The sequence below is a fragment of the Sus scrofa genome, chromosome 5 (assembly GCF_054392235.1).
Source record: "Sus scrofa isolate SSC_HxYL_T2T_F1_AM1 chromosome 5, Sscrofa_HxYL_maternal_Yorkshire_Landrace_v2.0, whole genome shotgun sequence".
NCBI classification, from domain to species: domain Eukaryota; kingdom Metazoa; phylum Chordata; class Mammalia; order Artiodactyla; family Suidae; genus Sus; species Sus scrofa.
Window position 1 is genome coordinate 42789288 of NC_139387.1, and position 16881 is coordinate 42806168.

Consider the following 16881-nt stretch of genomic DNA (forward strand, 5'->3'; position numbering starts at 1 on the left):
GTCTTGGACTGTTTTCTGTTATGCAGCAAGATGTTTCATGGGTCAGGGTGCAGGTGTTCTTCCTACAATTCTGTGCTTAGCAGACCCTCTGGATAAGGAGCTGTGGTGTACTATGGGGCTGCTAACCAGCTGTTGAATCTTGAGTAGGCATTTAACCTCTGTTTCTTCAATTGTGAAATGAAAGAGTTTAGTTAGATTACTGTTTCTTTGGCCAACATCAGAATCATATGGAGGGGTGACCCTACTCCATATTTAAGTTCGGCAGGTCCAAGGATTTTGCAGCCCTGACAAGGAAGAATTATATAAGCCCAGATGTCAATAGCTCTAAGGTTGAGAAACTTGGGTCTACAGGTGTTCCTAATTTTGGTGATTCTCCCTCAAAGGGCCAGCCAGAAGTTTCATCCTTCTAATCAGTCATGAAATGAAAACCACATTTTTTTTTCACTCTTACCTACCTAGGGCAGAGCTTGCCTGGTATCAAAAGCCAGTTTCCAGATGGCTGTTCCTTATGCTGAGATCCTCATTATACAATCCTGCTCAATTTCCCTTAACTCAGCCTCTGTCCTTCTGGAATTCTGTTGTCTTATCACCCCAACAGACAAAGGGACTTGTACATACAATGAATGCTTGGGGTCTAACTACACTCATTATTGCTTGAATATTAGTCTCTCCAAGCCCCAGACTCACAGAACATTAATATTTCATTGGGAATCTAATCTAGCCTCTCCTACTGTTTCCTGCTCTTTCTCTTCCTTATTGTTCTTGTTGATAAACCAACAGCTTTTGATTTAATTTCATTATAATGTTCTTCTCCCTAAAGGAAAGCTGGAACTCATTTCATGATATTAGATTCCACCAAAGCAACAGAAGGCTTTTCAATGCATGCATGTATGAATATTCAAGATCTAATCAGCGGCATGTGAAATGTATTGATACTACAGAGAATTATTATTTTATGCAGATAGAACAAGCAAACTACAGTCTTTTATTTGTTTACATGACATTGGGGGGATATTTGAACTTTTCCAGGAAGCAATTTCTAGTCATTTCTTAAGTCTAAATGCCTCTCGCATCCTTCAGATAGTAGTAACCACAGATGGCCCGTGATGAACTTTTAAATGAAGTATTTTAAACATTTAATGGGTTTTTATTTAAATAAGTCATTTCATGTTGTTAATATGATGCTGACATTGCTTCTTCATTATTTCAAATTCTCCAATTAAAAAGTTTAGGTTTCCCTGTCATGGCTCAGTGGTAATGAACCTGACTAGTATCCATGAGGAGCAGGGCTGGATCCCTGGCCTCACTCAGTGGGTTAAGGATCTGCATTATGGTGAGCTATAGTGTAGGTCACAGACGCAGCTCGGCTCCCAAGTTGCTGTGGCTGTAGTGTAGGCCTGCAGCTGTAGCTACAATTCAACCCCTAGTCTGGGACCTCCATGTGCCATGGGTGCTGTCCTAAAAAGACCAAAAAAAAAAAAAAAAAAAAAAAAAAGTCTAGGAGTTCCCACCTCAGTGCAATAGGTTAAGAATCTGACTGCAGCCACTCAGGTTGATGAGGAGGCGTGGGTTCCATCCCAGGCATGGCACAATGGGTTTTAACTGTTGCCACAGCCCTCATTCAGATTCAGTCCCTGGCCTAGGAACTTCCATATGCCTCAGCTGCAGCCAGGAAATTAAAACAAACAAATAAAAATGTCTTGCTACGTGACATGCTTAGAGAACTGGAAACTCTAACATTATTCTTTGCCTATAATTATTTAGCAAAGATATAATTTCTTTTGTTTTACCAGTCTCTTTACTAATGTGATGAAATCTATGGACCCTTCCCCCAGAAGAGCACATACGTTTGAGTACACTATCATTTTACTCACAGTTTGATAAGATGGTCACACACCTGCCACATTCTTCAAAAATCCCCTGGATGATCACGTTGTCAGGTTAAGGACCCTTGCCTTAAAACAGCATGGCAGGAGCATCTCAGAAGCCTGGATCTGACCTCATGAGCACTGGAGGCCCCTGATCTTGGAGCTCCCCAGGAGAGGCAAGGGGGCTGGATTCCTTTATGTTAAACAGGCACATGCCTTTCACAGTTAGAATTTTAGGATGCTTCAGTAACTGCATATGGGTATACTTCTCAAGATTCTGTTGACTGCAGGTCATAAAAATTAAAGTAACAAATATAAAAGAGGATTTATTATCCTGCATACCTGGGAACTGGATCTAGGACCTCAACAATATTAGGGAACAGCAATCAGTTCATGCTCTTTCTCAGTATTACAATCTCGAGATATCCACACACACCCCCCTTTTTCTCTGTTGTTTTCATTCTAAAGCAACAATATCTACCAGCAGACTGAGAATTAAATTCTCAACTGAAGAGGAGTTTCTATCTAACAACTTCATAGAAAGTCCCAGGAACACTCTCAATGACCAGTCCCAGATCCCAAGCTGGAGCCGGAGATGGATCATAAACCACGTGGGCTGGGAACGGGAGGGAATGATCTCTAAGGGGAAATTGAGAGCAGCTGCCTAAAGAAGGGGAATGGATGCTGGCCAGAGGGGCAAACACACAGTGTGGACTGCAGTACAGAAAGTAAGTTACCTAATGGTGTTAATAAAATTTCAGGCTTTACCATCATCATCCCTCATTACCATGCCACCATTTCTGACAAAAGCGGTGCGCTTAAAGAATGATGAGATCCAATCAAAAGATAGATGGAGGAATTATTTGCTAAAATTTTATTGTAGGGGAGGATAATAACTCTCGATATTTTCTGAGAGGTTTTAAAAATACACTGATTGGGGAGTTCCCATTGTAGCTCAGGAGTAACGAACCTGACTATTATCCATGAGGACACAGGTTCAATTCCTGACCCCACTCAGTGGGTTAAGGATCCAGCGTTGCTGTGAGCTGTGAAGCTCCAATTCAACCACTAGCCTGGGAACTTCCATATGCCACAGGTGCGGCCCTTAAAAAAAAGAGAAAAGCATTGAATTGTCTAATAAGTTGATTTCTATTTCTACAGGCAAATGTGGTAATACCAAAAAGATGATCTGCTGTAATTGTGGTGACTTGGTATAACCTTCCTTTATAAAGATTATTTGCCCATGTAGCATATTTCCCCAAAGAAAATGGCTGTATTTTTTTCTTTTAGTTTTGAAAAAAAGTATAAAAAAGGAACATTCAAGGAACAATGCAACTGTCATCCGGACCCCTCTGCCTATAATTAATAAATGTTAGTATTTTGACATTTTTGCTCCAGATTTACATAAATGCTTGTATAATAAAATCTTAATAAATGCAAAATGAAGTCACCTCTTTTCACACTTCCATTTCTGTTTTCTAGAGGCAATAACTATATGATTTAATTTTTTAGAAACTATTCCAGACTTACAAAAAAGCAAACAGACTACTGTAACAAATGTGTATAGTCATAATTAAACTTAAGACATAAAATATTGCCAGTTAAAGCATGTGGAAGTTCCAGGGCCAGGGATTGAACCCTGCCACAACAAAAACTCTAGCCACTGCAGTAACAACACCAGACCCTTAACCTGTTGCACCACCAGGGAACTCCTTCCATGGCTATTTTTGTTTCTATGGCTACTACTGCTACTACTACTACTACTACACACACACACACAATATTTAATCAAGATAAAATAGGCTTTAAGTATTTTATATATGACATTTATACATTAAAAATTTGTATATATTTATTACATAAGTATTTTATAGTAGTCATATGCATATAAAGTAATATGTACCTGTACAACTTGGATTTTTGTCTTTTTAGGGCTGCACCCATGGCACATACAGGTTCCCAGGCTAGGGGTTGAATTGGAGCTGTAGCTGCCGGCCTACACCACAGCCATAGCAACTTGGGATCTGAGCCTTGTCTGTGACCTACACCACAGCTCACAGCAACATCTGATCTTTAATCCACTGATCGAGGTCAGGGGTTGAACCTGCGTCCTCATGGATACTAGTCAGATTCATTTCCGTTGAGCCACGATGGTTACTTACTCCTTAGTGGAATAGCTTTTTTGAGGTCTTCTTATGTTGAAGCTATATAATTCTAGTAATTCACCCATGGCATATAATTTTTGAAATTAGTTGGCAAAGGACATTGCATCTCTCTCTTTCTTGCACTCTGCCTGGGGGAAACCAGTTGCCATGTCTTCAGCAGCCCTGTGGCAAGGTCCATAGGGTGGGGAACTAAAGCTTCCTGCCATAGGCATCTAGGCAAGCTTTCAGGTGACTGCAGCCTCCTAAGAGACCCTGAGCCCAAAGCACCCACCTAAGCTTCTGGCAGATTCCTGACCCTCCAAAACTGTAAAAATATTTGCGGTTTAAAGCTGCTAATTTTGGGAGTGTTTCTACATAGATGAACTAGAACAATATTGAAGCAAGGCTAAGCATTTGTCAAAATATTTATCAGGTTTTGATGGGGTGTGGACTTGTACTTTTTCTCAGGAGAAATAGTTTTCCTTGATTTTTGCCACTAGAGGGCACAATAGTCACAAATGATGGCTTTCTCTAGCCAGGGAACCACAGACACTGAGAGGCAGAAAAATCTTAGAGCCCATCTGGTCCAGTTCTATCAGGTTACAGATGAGGATTCTAACACCTAGAAATACTAACTGACTAGTTTGAGGTCATGCAGACTTAGGTCAAAATGTATAAACTCAGATGCATCTAATAACATGCAGACCAGGTAACTTAATTCCGTTGTTTTTCAAAAATCGCTACGTATATGGAGTTCCCATCATGGCTCAGTGGTTAACGACTCTGACTAGGAGCCACGAGGTTGCAGGCTCGATCCCTGGCCTTGCACAGTGGGTTAAGGATCCGGCGTTGCTGTGAGCTGTGGTGTAGGTTGCAGATGTGGCTCAGATCCCAAGTTGCTGTGGCTCTGGCGTTGGCTGGTGACTACAGCTCCGATTAGACCCCTATCCTGGGAACCTCCATATGCCATGGGAGCAGCCCAAGAAATGGCAAAAAGACCCCCCCCCCAAAAAAATCGCTAGGTATAAAATAAATAAAGAAGACTTTTTTTTTTTTTTTTGCTTTTTAGGGCCACACCTGTGGCATATGGAAGTTCCCAGGCTAGGGGTCGAATCAGAGCTGTAGCTGCCGGCCTACTCCACAACTACAGCAACACAGATCCGAGCCATGTCTGCGAACTACACCACAGCTCATGGCAGAGACAGAGACATGGGCACTGAGGGAGGCCAAAGATCAGAACTGTGTAGTCCTGGATACTAGTCAGCGTCCTTACTGCTGAGCCATGATGGGAACTTCCAAAAGAGAACTTTTTTTAGTCCTAGTTCAACTAACTTTAATATCCCAAGACCAAAAAAAAACAAAAAACAAAAAAACAAAAAAAAAACTTTCAGCAAACACTCCCATTTACTGGGTGTCTATTATGAGCCACTTCTGAGGGGGACAACTCAGTCTTTGATTACACCAGAAGCATGTTGCTTCTGGAAATCTTTTAGTATTTTAAGATACCTAGGCAGTTGCCATATAGCACTAGAAGAGAAAAGGAAAAGTCATTTGATGATTCACCTTTCCTTGTTCTCTGAGATCAGTCTCCCTCTCTCTCCTTCTCCCACTGCCACCCCCCCACTTCTCTTCATTCTATCTGTCCAGCTGTGTGATCTTGGTTAACTTTCCTAGAGCTTCATTTCGTTGCACCTCCTTTATTATCAAAATGAGAACACACCTACCTCCTTGAAACTCTCAACAGGGATGCTGTGATGATTAATGAGGAAGTCTATGAATCTCACTTGATTTTGCAGAAGACAGGTGCTTAATAAAGCTGAAGAATGAGTTTAATGGTAATTAGTCATACTTTAGGATGGACAGGCAGGTGTCTGGCTGGACTTGGCTGGAGCTGTTGCCACACCAGAGCAATGAAGTAACGTCCATTTGTCAGTAGCCTCAAGTTAGGAGCCAGGAGGGTGCAATGTCTGCCCAACTCACACACTGCTTTGATCATCATCCCTGCCTGGTGCATACTGGCACACAGCCACAACAACCCAAAGGCAGGCAGGCCACCCCAAGCAATACCACCCATATTATGATAGGCAGTCTCCAAGGACAGCCACCATTGATGCCCTCCCTCCTTGGATATGCAAGCCATTGCTCACAAGAGACTGAGTCTACTTCTCTCCCTTGACTCTCCACTGGCCTGTGACTTAGACCAGTAGGTTGCTGTGGCTATGACTCTGCTAATTCCAGGTCAAGCCTTCAAGAGGACTGACTGGCAGCTTCTGCTTCCTCTCTCCTTGGAAGAGGGCTGCAGTATAAGAAGTTCAGCCACCCTGCAACCACATCACTAGGAGGAAGCCAAATCTAGCCAAGTCGAGGGACAGAGACAGAGACGTGCCGCCTAGCTCTCAGATGTAGTCATCACAGCTGATGTTACGGACATGAGGAGTGAAGAATCAAGCTTAAACACTTCAGCTCCAGTAGACGCCACACAGAGCAAAAGAAGTATCTAACCCAGAATCCAGAAACAGGAGAGTTAATAAATATTTAGTATTGTGAAGACGTTATGTTCTCAGGATGTTTGTTACTCATTGATATATATTTGAAACACCTGTGACCATTTAGAATAGGACCCTATATCCCTTGTCACTCTCTCTTTTCTAAAGGAAATTGAATATTCTGTCAGAGAAATGAAATGAGAAAAAGTCACATTTTGGTAAAATAGGTGTGGGGGGGTGCTAATTCCTTTTTAGAGGATACAGTTTTTAGCCTCATAAAAGTTCTTATTAAAACAGAGCATTTATTGCTTCCTTTAACATTCATTCAGACTCAATAGATATTTGTTGAATAAATTTATTGTCTACTGTACATTTGACACAATTCTGGGCATAGAGTACATAGTGGTAAATAAGACACATATAGTGCTTACAGCCTAATTGGAGAAGACAAACATATACAATGAAATTTCAGCTAATGATAATGCAATAGAGAGAGGGGGGATGTGATAGAATTATTATAGTCTCTGTGAGCATACCTTCCTCATGTATCCGCAATAAACGAAAAGAAAGAAGGAAGGAAAGAAAGAAGGAAGCAACGAATGAAAGAAAGAAAGAAAGAAAGAAAGGAGAAAGAAAGAAGGAAGGAAGGAAGAGGGAGGGAGGAAGGACAGATGGAAGGAAGGAAGAAAAGAAAGAAGGAGAGAAAGAGGGAGAAAGAAAGAGTTCCCCTGGAACTTGTAATACAGTTTAATTATCTGCAACTTAATAGCATATATTCACAATTCAGGAACTTCGCATTTTGGACTTCATGCTAACATGGAAACAGATGTTAAGGATAGGATAAGGAAAAGAAAGGTTTTCCTCCTACTTCAGGATGTTGCAGGAGGTGAAGGTAGGATGTGCTAGCACTGGAGGAAGAGGTGCTGTGCTGGCCAGGGGCTTGTCTATGAACACAGTCTCTGAGCCATGGCCACTTCTGTGCTCAGAGAAAATAATTAGGAAAGAAACAAAGAGCTATATATTTTACAATCTTAATTTTCTGAAAGGCTTAATTTACTGATTTTCTTCTAAAGAAAGGGTATTTTTCAAAAGAGAATTCAAGTGGAAAAACCACTCTTCTTTCATCCATATCATGGCTCTCTGTGCTATCCTGAGTTTGCCCTCAGCCACTTTTATATTCTTCTAAAATTAGCAGTGACTTTGAAAGCAGGGGCTCTAACTTAACTTTCTTTGCTTCTTCAGCCTTTTACACACTATCCCTTCCATAGCACGTGCGTAACAAATAATTAAATGACCAGCTATTGGATAAAGAGACCAGTGTCTGTATCTGAATCCTAGTTCTGCAACTTACCAGCAGCGTGACCTTGGTCAAGTTACTTAATTTTTCTACATTTCCATTTTCTCAACTGTAAAGTAGGAAATGTATTATTTTACATGATTGGCTGTGATAAAAATTACACACATGCAGATACTACATATACATAAAACAATTAATGCAAAGGTTGTATGTGGTTGAAGCTAACTAAACGTAGCTCTTCCCCAAAGAAATTATTTTCCTTTAGATAAAACCTGGGAAAGGTGGATATAACTGCTACCATCTGAATATTTCTGTCCCCCCCACCACCCCAATTTATATACGAATCCTTACCCCCAAGTTGATGGTATTGGAAGTGAGGCCTTTGGGAGATGATTGGGTCTAACCAATGGGATTTGTACCCTTCCCAAAGAGAGAGGCCAGGGAAAAGCCTCTGCCTGCCTCTGCCAAGTGAAGACAGAAAAAAGACAACCATCTGTGAACCAGAAAGTCAGCTCTCATCAGACACTGAATCTGCAAGTGCCTTGATCTTGATTATAACCTCTACCAGGTGTTGCTCAGCATCTTTCAGACCATCTAGTCTTCCATTTGCTCACTCTGTAAAAATATGTCGTGTCTACTTTATCCCCAAAGTTGTACCGGACCCTAGAAAAATACTGCATAGTCTGTAGCTGCATGAAAGTTTACAGTGTAGATGTGAAAGACGCTAATCAGGTATTTTCAGTTAAGTGTTGTGAATGGGAAGCTCACAGTGCCGTGGCAACACACTGGAGTGTTCCCACTTCATCTAGCTGGTAGAATAGAAAAGAACAACAAAAAGACCCTTACCTGCCTATCCCAGTGCAAATAATTTCTTGGAATTCAGTTTCCTCAGATGAAGTAAGAGGGCTTGGACAACATGAATTCTGAAGGTTCCTTCCAGTAATAAGATGGAATTCTACTTCCATCTCTTCAATCCCAGTGGCATAGTCAAGGTCTTCCTCTGAAAGGATAATTTGAGAACTTCTTGGAGACTAGGTACAGATTATAGTTATTATGTCTTTGTTCATCTCTAGAACGGCAGCTGTGAAGGTCCAATTCAGAATCCTGAGATGCTCAATAAACCCTTGTGGACATTGTTCTGGGAATAAAGTCCCTGTGGTACCCATATGGTCTTACTTTCTGTTTCCCAAGGGCCCCCCTCTCTGTGTGTGTACCAAGCTAGGATCCTACTCTTTTTTGGTCATTGTGAGCAGTCACATGCCCTAAAAGTGCCACCTCAAAAGGAAGCACCCTAATGTTTTCTCCCTGAAGTAACCAAGTAAATTAGCAAGAACCCAAATTATCTTAGACCTTTCATTATCAAAATAAGTGATGAGTCACACACACGAAGAGAGATGTAGAAACATCCCCATGTTTTCCATAGTTTCTGAGGTAAATCTGCAAATGACTTCTGTCGTCAATCTTATAGCTCTTCTAATATTTTTTCCAACCCTTCTCTCTTGTTTTTCCCACTATTGAAGTTAAAAAACAAATATGTTCAACTCCCAGCCTTTTGGCTATGTAGCTCAATTCTGACTTTTAGATGGAAGTCCCTGGGGACTAAGCAGGCTTTTTGTTGCTTTGCTTTTCCCCATTCTTACTGCTTGAAACATGTCTGTGATAGATGAAATTATAGCAGCCATCCTGAAATCATGAGGATAAAAGTCATTACTAAGGTTGATGGAGCAGAAAGAGAATGAAGTTAGTTCTTTGATGATAATTCAGACATGCTGCCTTAGACTTGGAGAGTCTACACTAAACCTTATATTTTAAATATTTATTGGGTTCTTGTTTTTAACAGATGAATATCATCCCAATTTATTAATATCTATAAATAATGTTGATCATATACAGAGGGCTCATACAGTGGGCTTGGTGTACTTAGCAGGAGCCTAAAATTGATTAGAACTTGCTTTTATGTGTTTGGGTGGTATAAAATCATTTTGGTTTTTTCATAGCACTTTATCTTTAAATATGAGATTTCAATCAATAAATATTAGAATATTTGAATCAAATAGAAACAAAGCTACCAGCACCAACTTATCTCAACAAAAAGATGTGAATAACTTAATTTTGAGAAGCCTAAATTTGTAACTACTCTGAATTCAATGACAGGGGCTGCGCTCCATTTGTAGGGACAGAGTCTGAGCTTGAAAATACGTGTTTTTAAAAATGGAAGGCTATCCCAAGCTACATATTATGGGGCATATTAAATACAAGTTCCCATTCTGGAGAAGGTATTTCTCAGATATTTAAAAATTTAAAGAATATTAGAAGTTCATTATACCTTATTCAACCAAAAGTGTTTTGAAAATATCTCTACTCTAGGCTCTAGAGTCATACTACTTGGCTCAAATCCTTGCTTAAATTCTTGTTGGACAAGCAATGGAACTTCAGTAATGCTCTGTGCCCCCATTTGTATAAAGGAGTAATAATAGCAATTACCTCCTAAGACCATATATGGTGTGCAGTAAACTGAATGTTTATGTCCCTCCAAAATTCATGTGTTGAAATCCTACTCTCAAATACACTGGTACTAGGAAGTGGGGCTTTGGCAGGTAAGTAGGTCATGAGGGTGGAGCCCTCATGAGCAGGATTAGTGCCCTCATAAAAGGGACCCCAGAAAGCTCTCTCAACCCTCTTTCCGTCAGGTGAGGGTACAACAAGAAGGTGGTCGTCTGCAACCTGGAAGAGGGTCCTCACCAGAACTCTGCCAATGATGTTACCCTGTTCTTGGTCTTCCAGCTTTCAGAACTGCAAAACATAAATTCCTGTTGTTTATAAGCCACCCAGTCCATATCACTTTGTTATGCTGGCATAAACTGTTAATGGCATATTGTACACAGGTGAATTTCCAAGTGTTATTCATTATTATAATTGTCATGATAGAAGATTTACATTGAGGGTTTGTCTATATTTCATTTTAGGTTGACATAAAATTTCTTTTATTGTGTTTAAAGTGTGTCAGTCTTTGTGAGCAAGAGGTCATCAGTAATATTTTTTTTGGGGGGTGGACCCATGGCATGTGGAAGTTCCTAGACCAGGGATGGAACCCATACCACAGCAATGACCTGAGCCACAACAGTGAAAATGTTGGATCCTTAACCTGCTGAGCCACCAGAGAACTCTCATCAGTAATATTTTTAATAAATGAAATGTGAGCTCACTAGACTCATTGAAGACAGTGGAGTTTCTTAGAGGCAAGAAATATTTTTGCCCTGTGTCAAACATAGTGTTTGGCACATAGTAGGTGTAGAGTAAACATTTTTTAAATAACCAATTGAATGAATTCTATGAATTCCCATGGGTAACTTTTTATCACATTACATTCCTGAAGGGCAAATACAAGACCTATCATTAAAGCATCAAGTCCCTGATGTCTCCATGTGCTAATTTCTAAGTTTTTAGATACAGTGTTATTAGCATTATGAAAAGACCTCAGCTTGTCTGGGTCCTCTTTGTTATTACTTATTAGTGTTGTTTGGTTTGTTCAAGTGGGATAGTGGGGGTGTGGGAATTAACTCTAAGCCGTTGAATTATTCATTAAAATCTAACATCCCCAAGCATGGAAGAGCAGAAACACAGAACAAGAAACAAATTTCATCAACTCTCAATAAGCTATTTTTGGGCTTCTGCTGATACCACACATAGAGCCTATGCACTTTTCTACCAATAGGTTAACACTTTTAGATAAACATAAGTTCAAACAAAAATAAGGAAAAATTATATTGTCAACATTGGGACTTCTTTGGAATTTTGAGACTATAGTTGATTGGCATTCACTGATCATGAACAAACTTATCACTGAAAATATAAACTGATAAGAGAATGATTTCAGTTGAGCCTCTGATTACTGTCAGCATGATGGAGTTAGCCAAAAACTCCTGAAAAATGCGACCATAAAATTTTTAAAAAAATTTTTTTGTCTTTTTGCCATTTCTAGGGCCGCTCCTGTGGCATATGGAAGTTCCCAGGCTAGGGGTCGAATCGGTGCCGTAGCTGCCAGCCTACGCCAGAGCCACAGCAAGGCAGGATCCGAGCTGCGTCTGTGACCTACACCACAGCTCACGGCAACACAAGATCCTTAACCCACTGAAGCAAGGCCAGGGATCGAACCTGTAACCTCATGGTTCCTAGTCAGATTCATTAACCACTGAGCCACGACAGGAACTCCCTAATGACCGTAAAATTATGATTTCAGATTCTGTCACTGCAGAGCAGGAAGAATAAAGAAATTCCTGAAGATACTAAATACCAATTTTTTTAATGTTTTAATTTTGTTATTTATTTATCATGTTTCTTTTTAATGTTCTAATTGGAGGGGTTTATTTTATTTTATTTTTTATTAATAATATGGAACGCTTCACGAATTTGCGTGTCATCCTTGCACAGGGGCCATGCTAATCTTCTCTGTATCGTTCCACTTTTAGTATATGCTGCTGAAGCGAGCACTAAATACCAATTTTTTGAACTTCAGGTTAGAGAAAAAGCTGATGTCTGCCACTTTGTTGACATGGGACACATTCTTAGGTATTCTGTTGCATTAATTTGATTTTTTATGAGTTAAAAAAATAACACCAAATAGTCACAGCTCTAACAAGATAGTTAAGGGGTCCAGAGTTAAGGAGGCCTAGATTGGAGTAGACATTATTTATTTAATATATATCGCTTTTTAGGGCCATACCCGTGGCATATGGAAGTTCCCAGGCTAGGGAGGGGTTGAATTGGAGCTACAGCCTATGGCCACAGCCACAGTAATGTCAGATCTGAGCCCTTCTGGTGACCTACACCACAGCTCATGTCAATGCCAGATCCTTAATCGACTGAGCGAAACCAGGGATAAAATGTGTATCTTCATGGATACTAGTCGGGTTGGTTACTGCTGAGCCACAGTGGGAACTCCCTGGTGTAGGCAGTCTCTATAAATATTTTGTCTCCAAGGCTAGGGAGAAACTCACATATTTTAAATATAATTTTGGCAGATTTGAGAGATCCCATGGAATGGTTTTGCTATGTTTTGATTGAAATGAATTCTATGTGCCTCTTAGCTAATTTCAAAACTGACATTTACCCTTAAATAACAAAACTTTGTCAGAATTTAGAATATTTTTTAAAAGTAATGTAGAATGCTACATCAACTTAGGAAAGATGTAACAGAGACATTAATATATTTAAAAAGCAGTTTCGAAAATTTTTCAGACGTACACACACACATGTTTGTATTCCAGGAACACTAAATTGGAATAAAGGCATTTTTATATGTGATCCTATAATTTTTTTTATTGTACCCATTCAACAGATATATTTCCCACAAACGTCCTAGGTCTGCAATGAGCAAGTCACCTGCATATTTTTAAAGATGGAGTTCTGGTCCCAAAGGAGTCTCAGATGCATAAACATGGAACCCCAAGCCGCAGGCTATGTTCCAAGTGGCAAGGGCTATCCCAGAAGTAAACACAGATGGGGGATACAGGAACCCAGAGGGGCTGGAGGTTTTCTGGGCCAGGTGCTGTGAGAGAGACAAGGGCTGTAGAGAAGGGGATCTGGCAGGGCCCAAGAGACTTGTGCCAAATGGCAGAGAAACACCACAGCCACAATTTTTATTCAGCCAGATCACGTCTTTAACCAGCTTTGCCAGAAGCACCTTTTCGATGGTTCAGCCACGCCCCAGAGAAAGAAAGTCCTACGTCTGGTTTATGGGGAGTGAATAGGAAAAGCCCATCAACGCTTAGCAGCCAGACACCTTTTTAGCAAGCATGCAAGTCTGGAGCCTCACTGCCCAACAAGAGGCAGTGGGGCATGACAGAAGGAGAGACCAAAATACTGAAATAGCTCTGTCCTTCATGCCTTTTTCTGCATCTTCATTTAAAAGAAAAATGTAAACTGAAGTCTCTCCAAACACAAATTCAACTCAGCCATCCATGACTCTCTGCTGCATGCTGAATTTGCTAATAAATTATTTCTGTGCCCTCTGACATTTTCAGAAATTTAGTTTATTAGGAGACTAGATTTACCTACCTCCAATTTTCAGTTCCATTCAGACCATCGTCCATACCCTCTTCATCTTCAGAGAGAGCATCACACAGGGATACAGGTGTGCACATGGGCTGAAAACACAATTTTCTCATATTTTTAGTGATCAAACCTTTTTAACAAATACAGATTTAATACTTGACTAATGTACGTACTATGTCCAGATGAAGGCATGAGACCCTTTCGCAAGAATAATTTTTCTACTGTTTCTAAAAAAAACAATATAATGTTGAATAGAACTATCACACATTGTTTTTCTTGGGGGGGTTGGCCACACCCACAGCGCTGGGGGAAGTTTCTGGACCAGAGATCGAACCCACATCAACACAGTGAACTGAGTCACAGCAGTGACAATGCTGAGTCCTTAATTACTAGCCACCAAGGAACTCCATATATGTTTTTAAATATTTTCTGACTAATCAAATATACACACACAAGTGTATATATACAATTCACTTATTTAAAAGTCAATGTATGTTTAAATTTTGTTTAATGATAAAATATTTTAGACACATAGAAAAGTACAGAAAAAAATAACATTGTCACCTAGTACCCACTACTGAGAATAAATTTTGTCTTATTTATTTTCAGAATTCCTAATCCTTTGCCCCCAGTGATTATCACTGAGGGTTGGCAGATATCTTTCCCGGGCATATCTTTACACTTTTAAAACATTTGAATATACCCATAATATCACACAATATTTTTTTGTGCAATTTTAATTTACATAAGGATTATACTGAACATATTTTACAACATGCTCTTTTACTCACTATAAATCCTCATCAACATTTTACCAATCAGATAGTCAAAAAGTAGTATTACGTTGTGTTGGAAACAACTTCTCTCAGTATATAACTTTTCACCTTTTTGTGGTATCCTTAGATGAATAGACATTATGATTTTAATATAATCTAGTTTGCAACACTTTCCCTTATGATTTGCAATTTTTGTGTCCTGTTTAAAAGTTTTCTCTTGTTCACAAAATATGATCATAGATTATTCTCATTTTTTTCCCTTGTAGCTTTCAGGGTTTATTTTTACATTTTGGTCTTAATTCATCTTGAACTGATTTTTCTGTGTGGTATAAAATGGGAATCAAATTATATTGTTTCCAAATGGAAACCCATTTGTCCCAAGACTATTGATTAAACTGTCCTTTCCTGTGGCTTTGCAATGCCTCCTCTGTCATGGATCAAATTTCCATATATGGGCTTCATTGGTTTACTTAGCTATCTATGCCTGTACTAACCATGCACATACTGTTATATATGTAACATCTAGTAGTGAGATCCTCTGCATCCTAATACTTTTAAAAAATTATGTGGGCTATTCTTGTCCCTTTGTTAGTTAATTAAATGTTTTAAATCAGTTCTCTAGTTACATACACACACACACATCGATACAAACACACATAAGGAGATTTTATTGTGACTGCAGTGAATTTAAAATTAACTGGTAGGAACTGACATCTTTATGTAGTGAATTTTATATACATAAGCATGGTATAATCTTCTCACTTATTTAGATCTTCTTTAATGTCTTTCCATAACATTCCATACATTTCCACATATCCTAAAAGGTATTCCTAGATATCTAGTCATTGTGTTCTCATTTTAAAAGACATATTTTAAATTTACATTTTTGGTATAGTAGATAATTAGGGACATAATTAATTTTATATATTAATATTATATGTAGCAAGCATTCAGGACACTATTGAAGTCTATTAATTTGTAGATTCTCATGGGATTTTTACATAATCAATGAGGCCATATCTGTATAATGGTAGTTTTGTTTATTTCCAATCTTTAACCCTTTATTTCTTTTTCTTACCATGCTGGCTTGAACATCCAAAATAACATTGAAATAGAGGTATCACAAACAGTTTTCAAATATCCTCCAATTATACAAATATAACACATACCCCATACATATATATTTATTTTAAAGCCGTTACCTATTTAGATCTAATTACATGCCTACTATTTCTTTGCTCACTACTGCCACTCTTACACTATAGATTCAATTCCTTTCTCCCTGAAATATACCTTTGAGTAATTCTTTCAGTGTCAGTGTATAAGTGCTAAACCCCTCCTCACAGGTTTCTTCAGATAATGCCTTTAGTTTATCCTACTCTCAGAGAAATTCTCTTGAGTATAGAATTCTAGATTTACGTATTTCAGCATTTTATGGATATTTTAAAATAGTCTTTCTGTCTTTATTATTGCTGGTAGCAATATGGCTGTCAATCTAATTGTTCCTCTGAAGGTAATCTGTACTTCTTATTGCTTTAAAATTCTTCTTTTTGGGAGTTCCCGTTGTGGCACAGTGGTTAACGAATCCGACTAGGAACCATGAGGTTGCGGGTTCGATCCCTGCCCTTGCTCAGTGGGTTAACCATCCGGCGTTGCCGTGAGCTGTGGTGTAGGTCACAGATGCGGCTCGGATCCCGCGTTGCTGTTCTGGCGTAGGCCGGTGGCTACAGCTCTGATTCGACCCCTACCCTGGGAACCTCCATGTGCCGCGGGAGCAGCCCAAAGAAATAGCAAAAAAAAAAAAAAAAGAAAGAATAAAATTTTTCTTTTTGTCTTTGGAATTTTGTAGTTTTACTACAATGTACTTATACATACATTTTTTTTCCTTCATTTTATTTTATTTTTAAAAATCAAATCAATGTGGACTTTATTATATTAAACTAAAAAAGAAACATGATCATCTCAACAAACAGAAAATGCATTTAACAAAATCCAACATGCAATCCTAATAAAACCTTGCAGCAATCTACAAATAGAAGGAAACTTCCTTAACTTGTAAAAGGGCATTTATGAAAACATACAGCTTCCTGCTGTATAGCACTGGGAACTATGTCTAGTCACTTATAATGGAGCATGATAATGTGAGAAAAAAGAATGTATACATGTATGTGTAACTGGGTTACCATGCTGTAAAGTAGAAAAAAAATAACAATGTATTGGGGAAATTAAAAAAAAAAAAGAAAACATACAGCTAAA

At 39.0% G+C, this 16881-nt stretch overlaps 1 protein-coding gene and 1 non-coding gene across 2 annotated transcripts in view; both read right to left on the bottom strand.

Moving 5' to 3' along the window:
• Positions 1-6839: 6839 nt before the first annotated feature.
• Positions 6840-16881, bottom strand: part of LOC146403340 (uncharacterized) — a 481678-nt gene continuing 471636 nt past the window's right edge. Inside the window, exons 8-9 of the transcript XR_014845436.1 lie at positions 13853-13941; positions 6840-8795 (exon numbers count right to left, since the gene is read on the bottom strand). The gene's annotated coding sequence lies outside the window, so the exon portion shown is untranslated. The remainder of the gene's footprint in view (positions 8796-13852; positions 13942-16881) is intronic.
• On the bottom strand, positions 12182-12284 carry LOC146403341 (U6 spliceosomal RNA). The gene has a single exon (XR_014804726.1). It is a non-coding gene; the product is annotated as a U6 spliceosomal RNA (small nuclear RNA).